General features: G+C 44.4%; 1 non-coding gene across 1 annotated transcript; it reads right to left on the bottom strand.

The window, feature by feature from the left end:
* Positions 1 to 12,376: 12,376 nt before the first annotated feature.
* LOC130977971 (small nucleolar RNA R71) lies at positions 12,377 to 12,484 on the bottom strand. Its single transcript, XR_009085637.1, has one exon. It is a non-coding gene; the product is annotated as a small nucleolar RNA R71 (small nucleolar RNA).
* Positions 12,485 to 16,700: the final 4,216 nt, after the last annotated feature.

Here is a 16,700-nt window from a genome sequence, read left to right as displayed (position 1 = left end):
CCACTTCATCAAATCTGATGGAGTAATATCCCTGCCGATCTCAATGGGACAGACTCAAAGCCGAAGATCGGCGATGGCCAAGTTCGTGATCCTCCGAGATTCCACCGCCTACAATATCATCTTGGGAAGGAAGACGATTAACGATGTTGAAGCGATAATCAACACGAAGCTGCTAGTCATGAAGTTCGTTACCGATGACGGATCTATAGGGTCCATAAGAGGAGACCTTGAGACGGCAGTCGCTTGCGACAATGCCAGCCTCTCCCTGAGGAAGAAATCCAAAGAGGCGTCCGGCGTGTTCCTAGCTGACCTGGACGCCAGAGTAGACGACAAACCCAGACCGGAACCAGAAGGGGACCTGGAAAAATTCAGGATCGGTGACACGGAGGAAAAATTCACGTTCATCAACAAGAATCTCCTGCATGAGTTGAAGGAGCCCTTGGTCGAAATGATAAGGGCCAATAGGGATTTGTTTGCCTGGACACCGGCCGACATGCCGGGCATAGACCCCAAAATTATGTCACACCACCTGGCCGTCAAGTCGGAAACACGCCCAGTAGCCCAACGAAGGAGAAAGATGTCACGCGAGAGGGCAGAGGAGGTGGCCAGGCAGACGACCAGCCTCCTAGAAGCAGGTTTCATACGGGAAGTAGACTACTCGACATGGCTCTCGAATGTAGTTCTAGTAAAAAAGCACAACGGCAAATGGAGAATGTGCGTAGACTACTCTGACCTTAACAAGGCATGCCCTAAGGACTGTTTCCCCCTCCCTAACATAGACGCGCTCGTCGATACTGCGGCGGGCTACCGTTATCTGAGCTTCATGGACGCCTACTCCGGCTACAACCAGATACCGATGCACCATCCAGACGAACACAAGACGGCGTTCATAACGCCGGGGGGAACCTTCTGTTATAAGGTAATGCCATTCGGCCTAAAAAACGCAGGGGCAACATATCAAAGGCTGATGAACAGGATATTCCACGACCTCATAGGCAAGACAGTGGAAGTTTATGTGGACGACATCCTAGCGAAAACAACGCGGCCCGACGACCTCCTGAATGACCTGGCAGGTGTATTCGCGTCTCTCCGACGACACGGCATGAGGCTGAATCCCCTCAAATGTGCCTTCGCCGGGAAGCCGGAAAGTTCCTAGGATTCATAATAACTCAGAGAGGGATAGAAGCCAACCCAGAGAAATGCCAAGCGATACTCCAGATGAAGAGTCCAGGTTGTATCAAGGACGTCCAAAGGTTGGCGGGGCGGCTGACCTCGTTATCTCGGTTTCTCGGAGCGTCGGCAACAAAGGCCCTTCCGTTCTTTAACCTCATGAGAAAAGGGATAGCGTTCGAATGGACACCCGCATGCGAGGAAGCCTTTAGGCACTTCAAGGAAATCCTGGCGGCACCCCCTGTGCTCGGGAGGCCAAAGGACGGGGAGCCGTTATATCTATACCTCGCCATAACAGGAGAAGCCCTGGCCGCAGTCCTAGTGCGAGAAGAATGGAGGGCTCAACAACCAGTCTACTTCGTGAGCAGAGCCCTGCAAGGGGCAGAATTAAGATACAGCAAACTGAAAAAGCTAGCTCTAGCACTCTTGACCTCCTCACGGAGGTTAAAGCAATACTTCGAAGGTCACCAGGTTGTCGTAAGAACGGACCAGGGAATCCGACAAGTACTTCAAAAACCCAATTTGGCGGGAAGGATGATGACTTGGTCCATTGAACTTTCCCAATACGACATACGATACGAACCCCGGCAAGCCATCAAGGCGCAGGCGATGGCAGATTTTTTAGTAGAAGTAACGGGAGATCCAACCGAAGAAACGGGCACACGGTGGAAGCTCCACGTGGACGGAGCCTCCAACCAGATGTCTGGGGGCGCCGGGATCATCCTGGAAAGCCCGGTTGGAGTCGTATACGAGCAGTCGATCAGGTTCGAATTCCCCATTTCGAACAACCAGGCAGAATACGAAGCCCTCATAGGGGGCTTAACCCTAGCAGCGGAAGTCGGAGCAACAAGGCTGGAAATATGCAGCGATTCGCAGGTCATCACCTCCCAGGTAAACGGGAGCTATCAAGCCAGAGACTCATTATTACAAAAGTACTTGAAAAACGTCAAGAACTTAAGCCAAAAGTTTGAGGAGGTCACGGTCCACCACGTTCCCAGAGAGAGGAACACACGGGTAGATCTCCTATCAAAATTGGCCAGCACAAAACCGGGAGAAGGCAACCGGTCTCTCATCCAAGGCATGACGAGGGAGCCGGTGGTCACCCTACATCTGTCAAGGCTAGGCTCTTCATGGCTAGACCCCATCACTAGCTTCCTAGAAAATGGCAAACTCCCTAACGATGAAAAGGATGCCGCGAAACTGAGAAGGGAAGCAGCCAAATACGCGGTCATTCAAGGACAGCTATTCAAGAAAGGGCTCAACCAGCCCCTACTGAAGTGCTTACACCCCTACCAGACGGACTACGTCCTCAGGGAAGTCCATGAAGGCTGCTGCGGACACCACATAGGAGGCAAAGCCCTAGCAAGAAAGTTAATCCGAGCTGGATACTATTGGCCGTCAATGATGGCAGACTCTAAAGAATTCGTCAGAAAATGTGTCAAGTGTCAAGAGAACGCCAATTTCCACAGGGCACCGGCCTCCGAGTTAAGCCTGTTAACGTCCTCCCGACCATTCTCGCAGTGGGGAATCGATCTCTTGGGGCCCTTCCCAGTCGGTCCCGGGCAAGTCAAGTATCTCATAGTCGCCATTGATTACTACACTAAATGGATAGAAGCCGAGCCGATGGCCAGCATATCCTCATCCAATTGCAAGAAATTCATGTGGAGGCAGGTGATAACGCGATTCGGGATTCCAGAAGTCGTTATCTCGGACAACGGCACGCAGTTTACCGACAAGAAGTTCACGAAATTCCTCACCGGCCTGGGTATAAGACAGAAGTTCTCCTCGGTAGAACACCCCCAGACAAACGGACAGGTGGAATCCGCGAACAAGATTATCCTGTTAGGGCTGAAGAAGCGATTGGATAATAAAAAAGGTGCTTGGGCCGACGAACTAGCCTCGGTCCTCTGGTCTTACCGAACGACCGAACAGTCCTCCACTAGGGAGACTCCTTTCCGACTGACATACGGGTTAGATGCGGTAATACCCGTGGAGATCGGGGAACCGAGCCCCCGGCTACTTTTGAAAGGAGTGGAGGAAGCCGTGGAGAAGGACCTAATAGATGAAGCAAGAGAAATGGCCCATTTGATGGAAACAGCGCTAAAACAAAGAATGGCCCTGCGCTACAACACCAAAGTGCTCAAAAGGGAGTTCGAACCGAACGATCTCGTCCTAAGACGTAATGACATCGGCTTATCGACCCCTGGAGTAGGCAAGCTGGTGGCAAACTGGGAAGGCCCCTATAGAATCAAAAAAGTGATGGGCAAATGTGCTTTCAAGTTAGAAAGGCTCAATGGAAAGGAAGTCCCAAGAATATGGAACGCGGACAACGTGAGAAGATTCTACTCCTAGCGCATGAGGCGACATACCGACCAATCGAGCTAAGTATTAATTCGCGGATTTGTACTTTTCGTTATGTCCTATGGGCCTTTTATGCAATTACCGAATAAGATGTACTTGTGCAAATTTTCTCTCTTTTGTCTTGTTCGCAATTTTCTGGACAACCCACTACGCAAGCGAATTCACCACAACCCGACAACGATGCGCGGCCCCGGGACTGATCACCCCGGGAGCCCATCAACTACAACAATAGAAAAACGGCTACACTAAAAAGCCACGACCTGACCCGGCCCGGCCGAAATATCATCAACACGGCAAAACGAACAACAGCCACAAGCCAATAACGGTTAATATAAACGATAACACGACCAGGCAAATAAGAAAGTGTTAACTACAATAGAACGCGCAAGCAACCCAAAGAGTCAATTGTTCACCAAAGCCAAAACAAAACGGCTAAACCAAAAGTTTTATAACAGGAAAAGAGAATTCACTTCTTGGGTACGTCAACAAATTTGCCATCCTTGATCACCTTGAAGACACCAATCGCCGACGTATCAAAGTCAGGAGCAACAATTTTGACCTGAGCCTTAAGGGCCTCCTCGGTTGCCAGGATCGCACCTGTCCCCTGCTTGACGACGTCTTTATACTTTGTTCTTAACGCTGCCAGGTCAGCCTCCACAGCTTGCTTCTCCTTCTCCATCTCGGCCACCCGTTTTTGTGCCGTGCCGACCTGACTCTCTAAAGTCATTTCGCGCTCGACAAGACGTGAAACCGTGGCGTCCGACTCTTCCAACTTATTCGCAGCGTTAGTGGCCTTCTTCTCGGCAGCAGTAGCTTTCTTCTCGGCAGCGTCAAACTTCTCTTTAGATTGGGTCAGCTGCTCCCGGAGAGTTTCAACTTCACTTTTAAGCTCATTATTAGCCTTCCCAGCAGATTCCAACCTCCTACGAAGGGATTCCATCCCGGATAGTTCGAACTCGGCTTTCCGAGCTATCACTGCGCCACGCAAGAGGGTACGATACATCCACCTCGCTTGCCCGGCAAGGGATGACTCATGAAAATGCTCTTCGGTACCAGGAATCAGCTGAGAATCTATAAAGTTCCCGGCATCAAAATTCCTCTCCATGACAGTAAGAACCCCCTCAGGACTGGACGACGTCTTCCTCTTCCTTTTGAGGCTAGGGACCTCCTCCACCTCGTCATCGGCATAAGGGTTAGACGTCGAACCCCCAATGCCGATCACCTCGCGGAAGGGGGAAACGTGAACCGCCTTGTCACCTTCAATCGAGGCACCCTGAGCCGAGGTGCCGGTCTCGTCGGCCACAGCCCCTTGCTCGGAAGCGGCCTTGTCCTCCGGGGGAGCAGCAGATTTCTCATTACCTCCCTCGTCATCACTCGCACACAGGAAGGTTTGGAACAAGTTAGGGAGACCCGTTATCTCGGCAGACATTCCCACTGTAAAAAGAAAAAGAAGTCGGTTAGTCAAAATGAGTTATTAAGAAAAGCAAGAAGCTAAGAGACAAAGCAAGCAAAGATTCCTCACAAATATAGTTCCGACCGGCCTCCCGGTCACCCATGAGGAGGTGAGGATTCACATAATTCCTCCCAAAGACCGCCAGCAACACATCGGCAATCCTCCTGTCCACCGCAGACATGCCCTTATAGGACACTTTAACAAAGGCGTTGGACCCTGCCCCGAAGCTCCAATAGGTCCTCTAATGACAACCAAAAGGGATGACGACCTTTGACCGGGCGGACCATGAAATATTTATCCTTAAATCCATGGTAGGAATCCTCAAACAGACCAAAAATCCTCCGACCTTGGGCAGACCGGAAGGACATGAACCCCTTCTTATGTTTCCCTTCCTTCGAAGGGTTTGTAAGATTGAAAAAGAAAAGAAAAACATCTTCAGACACCGGCAGCTCGAGATATTCACAAACCATCTCGAAACAGCGGATTGAAGCCCAGCTGTTCGGATGCAACTGCGACGGCGCCACGGAAATCCGACCTAGAAGCGCCATTTGGAAGGCGGAAAACGGAATACGGACTCCCACTTGAGTAAACATAGATTTGTAGAACCAAATCCAGTCGGCAACTCGGGGGGCGTGGAAATTGAGCTCGTACAAGCGCTCATGAGGAGCTGGGACGAAGACGTCGTAATTAGCCTCCTCGTCTGTCCCTCCGCATAAGTACTCATTCTGACGGAACTCGGTGAGCTCCTCCTCGCCCATTTGGTTGGGAGAATCCTTTACATCGGAAACAACCCAGGCGTAGGGGTCATACCCCACGGGAGAAGGGGAAGCCCGAGAGGAGGTGCGAGCCATACATACATGGGGGGACCATCCAGTCAGTCTAAGAGGTCGGGTTCTCGGAATGAATACAGAAGTTACCCCCACGCTACTCCCTAAGGCTAAACATGATTAAAAACGTAAAGGGTTCAAACAAAACCTACCCTGGAATGGTACCCCTCCCCTAACACGTCTAACCAGCATCGAAAGGCCACATAACAACAAAAACCAAGCAGGACAGCAAAAATGGCAAGCAAATACAAGCAACAAGCATGCAAGAACGAAGCAGAAAAGAGAAGGATTCAAGAACTACCTGAATTGGGTGTGAGAGCGAAGAAGGATGAAGGGAGGATGCACGAGGGCACTGCAACGACGCTCTGAAACTTTGGGGAGAGGATAGCAGGAAGATAGAAAAAATAGGATTATGCAGAAAGTATAAAAGAGGAAGAAACGAAACTGACTGTTTAAAACTGCCTCCCAGGAAGCGCGAAAAACCTGGGGGCATAATAGTCTTTGCAAAGAGGGTTTTTCACCCCATTATGAGCATTCAATGCTCAGCGCGAGGAACGAGACGACGAAACGGTTGTTCGGGCAACCAAGGGACACGCGCGTAGGGGGCATGTCCCTCCCACGAGCGGCCGACCTGACGAGGATGAACGAAACATGAAGTAACACGACATTGATAGCTCCCACGACTACCACTGGCGCGTGGGGGCACTGTTACGGCCTGGCCCAAGCCACTTGCGGGTCAACCCGACCCACTAATGACCCGACCTAAGCTGTCGGGCACATGCAGCTCACTACGCGACCCGGACACGCGTCCCTGACAGCTCTCTACTGCAGCTGTGAGGAAGCTTCGAGGAAGGTGGGCCTGTCCTTGCAGGGCCCACCTCTGACACGGTATAAATGGGGAAGGACCTGCCCTTCCCCCAAGGTACGTCACTTTTTCCACCTATCATATTCCCCACCTGCACACTAGCTGACTAGAGCGTCAGAGTGTCTTTGCAGGTGGCACCCCCTCTTTCCTTTCATAACGAGAGCTCGGCTACCCGGCAGATCCAAACCCAGCACGATCGCGATTGAGGCGTTATCACCCCTTCAAATAATCACCTGACCTGTCCGGCAACCGACAACCGAACAATAATTAAATTATACGTATTTGTAAAATAATTCAACATTTATTCTTCTGTTTGAGTTTTTTTTTTTCAAAAATAAAATAATTTAAATTTGTCACAAAAAATTACAGAAGAGTTCATAAAAAATTCACATTAACAGACCATTCAATTTCTTGTAAGTGATGATGTTGGATGCTTGAAATATTGTTAATGGGAGTTGCAAATGCGGAGCCGTCATAATAGACTTAGAAACAATAAAGTGTTTATTTTTAACTTTTTCTAAACTGTAATATGTTTAATATATAGTTGATCTTTTATGTTCATTGTTGAACTGTGTTTGTATTCTATTTATGTGGTGAAAAATCATACCTATGAGATTAAGTTTTTAATGATCTTATGTTGCGACATATTTTATATTATATTCTAAACGGTTCTGACCATCTAGACCAACATGTATGTATGTGTAAAAGTATTGAGAGAGAACGAAAACTAAAATGAAAGAATGAAAATTGTATCTGCAGATTTTCTCATTAACTTGTTAATCAGGTAATACAGAGAACTAGTCATTTATAACACTAAACTAACTATCAGAATTAGTTAAGCTTCACTTACTAATTCAATAAAAAAAACAAGAACCTAAAGGCTACTATTTACGTCACCTACAAACTCATGTTGGATAAAATACCAACTTGAGTTTTTTAAAGGTAATTGTTGGGGGTAAGTATGATTTTGGTTCCAATGTAGGGACTGAAAATTTATTTCGTCTCTCGCTTTTTTTTCGCTCTAAAATGATCCCTAAGGTTTCAGTTTGTTTTAAAATCGTCCTTTTTACCAATTATATTTTTTTATTACTAAATTACTCTTTATTAAAAAATTATAAAATAAAATAAATATAAAATAAATAAATAAAAAAAGAAAGAAAGGGGGATACAGAGAAGCGGGGTGGGTGGGGAGAGAAGAGGGGGAGGGTGGAGGGAGGAGAGAAGGGGACGCCATGCCGCCGCACCACCGCCGCACTGCCGCCCACCGCTTCTTCTTCTTCTTCTTCTTCTTCTTCTTCTTACCGCCAACCCCACCGCCACCCACCGCTTCTTCTTCTTCTTCTGTGAATTCTGTGAATTGGATTTTTTGTAAATTTTTTGTAAAATTTGTTGTGGAATATTGTTGTTGCTGACATTTGAATTTGGAGTATTGTTGTTGCTGATTCTGGGTTCTTGATGATGATGATGATTTTCTTAGTTGAGTTTTTGTTTGTCTGAGTTTGAGTTTTGGATCTGAGTTCTGGGTTCTGATGAGGATAACGATTATGATGTTGATTTTTTGAGTTTTGGTTGGTGTGATGCAGATGATGATGGAGTGGCAGTGTGTGGGGGGTGGTGGTGGTGGTTCAGGTTCTGAGTTCTTATGATTCTATTATGATTATGATGATGATGATGATGATGATGATGATGGTGGTGGTGGTGGTAAGTGGTGGGTGGTGGTGGATGTGGTGGTGGTAGTGCTTATGCTTCTATTTCTGCTGGGCATGATTTTGGGAAAGAAGGGATAGGGGCATTTTAGTCCGAAGGACGATTTTAAAACAAACTGAAACCTTGGGGACTATTTTAGAGCGAAAAAAAGGTGAGAGACGAAATAAATTTTTGGCCTCTACATTGGGGACCAAAATCATAGGGAATGGATCCTCTTAATTGTTAAAACAAATTGAAGGAGTAAAGTGTGATTGATGAGCGGATAATTTGTACACTTTTTGGCATTGTTTTTAGTATGTTTTTAGTATCTTTGAGTTAGTTTTTAGTATATTTCTATTAGTTTTTAGTTAAAATTCACTTTTCTGGACTTTACTATGAGTTTGTGTGTTTTTCTGTGATTTCAGGTATTTTCTGGCTGAAATTGAGGGATCTGAGCAAAAATCTGATCCAGAGACTGAAAAGGACTGCAGATGCTGTTGGATTCTGACCTCCCTGCACTCGAAGTGGATTTTCTGGAGCTACAGAAGCCCAATTGGCGCGCTCTCAACGGCATTGGAAAGTAGACATCCTGGGCTTTCCAGCAATATATGATAGTCCATATTTTTCCCAAGATTTGATGGCCCAAACCGGCGTTCAAAGTCACCCTCAGGAATTCCAGCGTTAAACGCCGGAACTGGCATCAAAATGGGAGTTAAACGCCCAAACTGGCATAAAAGCTGGCGTTTAACTCCAAGGAGAGTCTCTACACGAAAATGCTTCATTGCTCAGCCCAAGCACACACCAAGTGGGCCCAGAAGTGGATTTTTATGTCATTTACTCATCTTTGTACACCTTAGGCTACTAGTTTTCTATAAGTAGGACCTTTTACTATTGTATTAGACATCTTGACATCTTTCAATCTTAGAATCTTTTGATCATGTTTTTATGATTGAACCCTCTTTGGGAGGCTGGCCTCACGGCCATGCCTAGACCTTGTTCTTATGTATTTTCAACGGTGGAGTTTCTACACACCATAGATTAAGGTGTGGAGCTCTGCTGTACCTCGAGTATTAATGCAATTACTATTGTTCTTCTATTCAATTCCGCTTGTTCTTTGTCCAAGATATCACTTGTTCTTCAACTTGATGAAGGTGATGATCCGTGACACTCATCATCATTCTCACTCATGAACAAAGTGACTGACAACCACTCTTGTTCTACAAGCATCTGAGGCTTAGTGAATATCTCTTGGATTCTTTAACCGGAATCTTCGTGGTATAGGCGAGAACTGATGGCGGCATTCAAGAGAATTCGGAAGGTCTAACCTTGTCTGTGGTATTCTGAGTAGGATTCAATGATTGAATGAATGTGACGTGCTTCAAACTCCTGAGGGCGGGGCGTTAGTGACAGACGCAAAAGAATCACTGGATTCTATTCCGGCCTGATTGAGAACCGACAGATGGATAGCCGTGCCGTGACATGGTGCGTTGAACATTTCCAATGAGAGGATGGGAGGTAGCCACTGACAACGGTGAAACCCTTGCATAAGCTTGCCATGGAAAGGAGTAAGAAGGATTGGATGAAGACAGTAGGAAAGCAGAGAGACAAAAGGGAAGGCATCTTCATTCGCTTGTCTGAAGCTCTCACCAATGATATACATAAGTATCTCTATCTTTATCTTCATGCTTTATTCGTTTATCACTATACCCATTTGAGTCTGCCTGACTAAGATTTACAAGGTGACCATAGCTTGCTTCATACCAACAATCTCCGTGGGATCGACCCTTACTCGCGTAAGGTTTATTACTTGGACGACCCAGTGCACTTGCTGGTTAGTTGTGCGAAGTTGTGTTTATGCCATGGTATTGAGCACCAAGTTTTTGGGATTCATTACCGGGGATTGTTTTGTGTAAAAGTATTGATCACAATTTCGTGCACCAAGTTTTTGGCGCCGTTGCCGGGGATTGTTCTTGAGTATGGACAACTGACGGTTCATCTTGTTGCTTAGATTAGGTATTTTCAGAGTTCTTTAAGGATGAATTCTAGTGTTTCAAGGTGATGTTCTTATCATCACCAAAGCTGATTGATTTTCATCAATTTAGCTCTTGAATGCAATGTCCTGCTGAAGCTTGGCCGGCCATGTCTAATTCCTTTAGACTAACATTGCATGATTCCTGGAATTCTCATTAAGAATTTTGATACCTTTATTTTCCTTTTCACTTAATTTTCGAAAAATCCAAAAAAAAAAATTACAAAATCATATAATCCAAAAATATTTCTTGTTTAAGTCTAGTGTCTCATTTTAAGTTTAGTGTCAATTGCATGTTTCTGTTCTTCTTGCATTTTTCGAATTTATGCATGTGTCTTCATTAATCTTCAATTTGTTCTTGATGATTTCCTTGCTCTGATCTTTAAATTCTATTGACTTGAGTGTTTCTGTTGTTTGTCATATGCATTCTCATTTTGTTAGTGTCAATAGTATACAAACTGCTAAGTTTGGTGTCTTGCATGCATTGTTATTTGATTTTAGTTGCATTTTGATTAGTCCTCATTATTAAAAATCCAAAAATATTTTTAATTTGTGTCTTTTCAAGTCAATAATACAGAGAATTGAAGATTCAGAACATACTGCAGAGGAATCACACAGAAAAAGCTGGGCATTCAAAAATGCCCAGTGAAGAAGACAGACTGGCGTTTAAACGCCAGCCAGGGTATCTGGTTGGGCGTTTAACGCCCAAAAAGGTAGCATTTTGGGCGTTAAACGCCAGAATGTATACCATTCTGGGCGTTTAACGCCAGGATGGTGCTAGGGGGAAGATTTTGTTTTTCAAATCAATTTTTTTTCAAGTTTTCAAAGTTTTTCAAAATCAAATCTTTTCAATCAAATGTTTTCAAAATCAATTTCTTTCCTTTTTCAAAGATACTTGCTAACAATTAATGATTTGATTGAACATCTCAAGTATATTGCCTTTTCTGTTGAGAAAGGTTTAATGTTTGAATCATATCTTTTCTTGTTAGGCAAGTCATTAATTTTAAAAATCAAATCTTCTTAAAATTGTTTTCAAATCATATCTTCTCAATCATATCTTTTTAAAACCAATCATATCTTCTTAACCACATTTTTTTTAAAAATAATTTTCAATCAAATCCTTTTAACTTCTAATTTCAAAATCTTTTTCAAAAATCACTTGATTTCTTTTCCACTTTGAGTTTTCGAAAATTATCAATCAATTTTTCAAAATGTTTTCAAAATCTCTTTGATTAATTTTCGAAAACTCTCTTCCCCTCTTCTCACATCCTTCTATTTATGGAGTACCACTCCTTCTTAATGCACAATTCGAACTCCATCTAATTAAAGTTCGAATTCTTCTCCTTCTTCTTTCTTCTATTTTTCTTTTCCTCTGACACCTCAAGGAATCTCTATACTGTGACATAGAGGATTCCACATTTTCTTGTTCTCTTCTCTTTCATATGAGCAGGAGCAGAGACAAAGGCATTCTTGTTGAAGCTGACCCTGAACCTGAGAGGATCTTGAAGCGAAAGCTAAGAGAAGCTAAGGCACAACTCTCTGTTGAGGACCTGACCGAATTCTTCAAAGAAGAAGAAGACATGGCAGCCGAAAACAACAACAATGCCAACAATGCAAGGAAGGTGCTGGGTGACTTTACTGCACCTACTCCCGATTTCTATGGGAGAAGCATCTCTATCCCTGCCATTGGAGCAAACAACTTTGAGCTTAAGCCTCAATTGGTTTCTCTAATGCAACAGAATTGCAAGTTCCATGGACTTCCATTGGAAGATCCTCATCAGTTTTTAGCTGAGTTCTTGCAAATCTGTGACACAGTCAAGACTAATGGGGTTGACCCTGAGGTCTACAGACTGATGCTATTCCCTTTTGCTGTAAGAGACAGAGCTAGAATATGGTTGGACTCTCAACCTAAAGAAAGCCTGGACTCTTGGGAAAAGCTAGTCAATGCCTTCTTGGCAAAGTTCTTTCCACCTCAAAAATTGAGTAAGCTTAGAGTGGAAGTCCAAACCTTCAGACAGAAGGATGGTGAATCCCTCTATGAAGCTTGGAAAAGATACAAACAATTAATCAGAAAATGTCCCTCAGACATGCTTTCTGAATGGAGCATCATAGGTATTTTCTATGATGGTCTCTCTGAACTATCCAAGATGTCTTTGGATAGCTCTGCTGGAGGATCTCTTCATTTGAAGAAGACGCCTACAGAGGCTCAAGAGCTCATTGAAATGGTTGCAAATAACCAATTCATGTACACTTCTGAAAGGAATCCTGTGAACAATGGGACTGGTCAGAAGAAAGGAGTTCTTGAGATTGATGCTCTGAATGCCATATTGGCTCAGAACAAGATATTGACTCAACAAGTCAATTTGATTTCTCAAAGTCTGTCTGGAATGCAAAATGCACCAAGCAGTACTAAGGATGCTTCATCTGAGGAAGAAGCCTATGATCCTGAGAACCCTTCAATGGAAGAGGTGAATTACCTAGGAGAATCCTATGGTAACACCTATAATTCTTCATGGAGAAATCACCCAAATTTCTCATGGAAGAATCAAGAGAGACCTCAACAAGGTTTCAACAACAACAAGGGTGGAAGAAACAGGTTTAGCAATAGCAAGCCTTTTCCATCATCTTCTCAGCAACAGACAGAGACTTCTAAACAGAACCCATCTGACTTAGCAACCATGGTCTCTGATCTATTCAAAACCACTCAAAGTTTTATGACTGAGACAAGGTCTTCCATTAGGAATTTGGAAGCACAAGTGGGGCAGCTGAGCAAGAAAATTACTGAACTCCCTCCTAGTACTCTTCCAAGCAATACAGAAGAAAATCCAAAAGGAGAGTGCAAAGCCATAACCATGGCCGAATTTGGAGAGGAAGGAGGGGAAGTGAACGCCACTGAGGAAGACCTCAATGGGCATGCACTGACCTCCACTGAGTTCCCTAATGAGGAACCATGGGAATCTGAGGCTTAAAATGAGACCATAGAGATTCCATTGAATTTACTTCTGCCTTTCATGAGCTCTGATGAGTATTCTTCCTCTGAAGAGGATGAGTATGTCACTAAAGAGCAAGTTGCTAAATACCTTGGAGCAATCATGAAGCTAAATGACAAGTTGTTTGGAAATGAGACTTGGGAGGATGAACCTCCTTTGCTCACCAAAGAACTTGATGACTTGTCTAGGCAGAAATTACCTCAAAAGAGACAAGATCCTGGGAAGTTTTTCATACCTTGTACCATAGGCACCATGACCTTCAAGAAGGCCCTGTGTGACTTAGGGTCAAGTGTGAACCTCATGCCTCTCTCTGTAATGGAGAAACTAGGGATCTTTGAGGTACAAGCTGCAAGAATCTCACTGGAGATGGCAGACAACTCAAGAAAACAAGCTCATGGACTTGTAGAGAATGTCTTGGTTAAGATTGAAGACCATTACATCCCTACTGATTTCATAGTCCTAGAGACTGGGAAGTGCATGGATGAATCCATCATCCTTGGCAGACCATTCCTAGCCACAGCAAAGGCTGTGATTGATGTTGATGGAGGAGAACTAATCATTCAAGTGAATGAAAAATCCTATGTGTTTAAGGCTCAAGGATATCCCTCTGTCATCATGGAGAGGAAGCATGAAGAGCTTCTCTCAATTCAGAGTCAAACAGAGCCCCCACAGTCAAACTCTAAGTTTGGTGTTGGGAGGCCACAACCAAACTCTAAGTTTGGTGTTGAACCCCCACATTCAAACTCTAAGTTTGGTGTTGGGAGGTTCCAACATTGCTCTGAGCAAATGTGAGGCTCCATGAGAGTCCTCTGTCAAGCTAATGACATTAAAGAAGCGCTTGTTGGGAGGCAACCCAATGTTATATTTTACATATTTTCCTTTGTCATTTTATCTTATTTTGTAGGTTGATGATCATAAGAAGTCACAAAATCAATTGAAAAAGCAAAAACAGAATGAAAAACAGGAAGAAAAACAGCACACCCTGGAGGAAGAATTCACTGGCGTTTAAACGCCAGTGAGGCTAGCAGTTGGGCGTTTAACGCCCAGTCTGGCACCATTCTGGGCGTTTAACGCCAGAAAGGGGCACCAGACTGGCGTTAAACGCCAGAAAAGGGCAAGAACCTGGCGTTAAACGCCAGGAATGGGCATCAGCCCGGCGTTTAACGCCAGAAATGCCTCAAAACGTGATTTTGAGTGCCATCTGGTGCAGGGATGACTTTTCCTTGACACCTCAGGATCTGTGGACCCCACAGGATCCCCACCAACCCCACCACCACTCTCTCTCTTCTTCCCCCATTCACCAATCACCTCATACCTCTTCCCCAAAAACCCCGCACCTATCAAATCCCATCTTTCTCTTCACCACTCACATCCATCCTTCATAAAACCTCACCAACCTCACCCTTCAAATTCAAACCACTTCCCCTCCCAAACCCACCCATAATGGCCGAACCCCATCTCCCCTCTCTCCTATAAATACCCTTCTTCAATCCTTCATTTTCACACACCCTAAACACCACTTCCCCCCTCCTTGGCCGAATACATAAGCCATCTCCTTCTTCCTCATTTCTTCTTCTTCTACTCTCTTCTTTATTCTTTTGCTCGAGGACGAGCAAACATTTTAAGTTTGGTGTGGCAAAAGCGTTGCTTTTTCGTTTTCCATAACCATTTATGGCATCCAAGGCCGGAGAAACCTCTAGAAAGAGGAAAGGGAAGGCAAAAGCTTCCACCTCCGAGTCATGGGAGATGGATAGATTCATCTCAAGGGTGCATCAAGACCACTTCTATGAAGTTGTGGCCTTGAAGAAGGTGATCCCCGAGGTCCCCTTTTCACTCAAAAAGGGTGAATATCCGGAGATCCGCCATGAGATCCGAAGAAGAGGTTGGGAAGTGCTTACCAACCCCATTCAACAAGTCGGAATCTTGATGGTTCAAGAGTTCTATGCCAATGCATGGACCACTAAGAACCATGATCAAAGTGTGAACCCGGATCCTAAGAATTATCTTACTATGGTTCGGGGGAAATACTTGGATTTCAGTCCGGAAAATGTAAGGTTAGCATTCAACTTGCCCATGATGCAAGGAGATGAGCATCCTTACACTAGAAGGGTCAACTTTGATCAAAGGTTGGACCAAGTCCTCACTGACATATGTGAAGAGGGCGCACAATGGAAGAGAGATTCAAGAGGCAAGCCGGTTCAACTGAGAAGGCATGACCTCAAACCCGTGGCTAGAGGATGGTTGGAGTTTATCCAACGCTCAATCATTCCCACTAGCAACCGGTCCGAAGTTACTCTAGACCGGGCCATCATGATCCATAGCATCATGATTGGAGAAGAAGTGGAAGTTCATGAGGTTATAGCCCAAGAACTCTATAAAGTGGCGGACAAGTCTTCCACCTTGGCAAGGCTAGCCTTTCCTCATCTCATTTGTCACCTCTGTTATTCAATTGGAGTTGACATAGAAGGAGATATCCCCATTGATGAGGACAAGCCCATCACCAAGAAAAGGATGGAGCAAACAAGAGATCCTTCTCATCATGAGATCCCTGAGATACCTCAAGGGATGCACTTTCCTCCACAAGGCTATTGGGAGCAAATTAACACCTCCCTAGGAGAATTGAGTTCCAACATGGGACAACTAAGGGTGGAGCACCAAGAACACTCCATTCTCCTCCATGAAATTAGAGAAGATCAAAGAATCATGAGGGAGGAGTAACAAAGACAAGGAAAAGACATTGAGGAGCTCAAGCACTCCGTAGGACCTTCAAGAGGAAGAACAAGCCGCCATCACTAAGGTGGACCCGTTCTTTGATTTCCTTGTTCTTTATTCTTCTGTTTTTCGAATTTTAGTGCTTATGTTTATCTATGTTTGTGTCTTATGATCATTGGAGTCTTAGTGTCTATGCCTTAAAGTTATAAATGTCCTATGAATCCATCACCTTTCTTAAATGAAAATTGTTTTTAATCACAAAAGAACAAGAAGTACAGGATTTCAAATTCATCTTTAAAACTAGCTTAATTAGTTTGATGTGGTGACAATACTTTTTGTTTTCTGAATGTATGCTTGAACAGTGCATATGTCTTTTGAATTTGTGGTTCATGAATGTTAAAATTGTTGGCTCTTGAAAGAATGATGAAAAAGGAGACATGTTACTGAGGATCTGAAAAATCATAAAAATGATTCTTGAAGCAAGAAAAAGCAGTGAATACAAAAAAAAAAGAGAAGAAGCAAGCGAAAAAAAAAACCGAAAAAAAAATGAAGAAAAAAAGAAAGAAATAAAGTTGTGATCCAAGGCAAAAAGAGTGTGCTTAAGAAC

The sequence above is a fragment of the Arachis stenosperma genome, chromosome 4 (assembly GCF_014773155.1).
Source record: "Arachis stenosperma cultivar V10309 chromosome 4, arast.V10309.gnm1.PFL2, whole genome shotgun sequence".
Lineage (NCBI taxonomy): Eukaryota > Viridiplantae > Streptophyta > Magnoliopsida > Fabales > Fabaceae > Arachis > Arachis stenosperma.
This window is presented reverse-complemented; position numbering and strand designations above follow the sequence as displayed.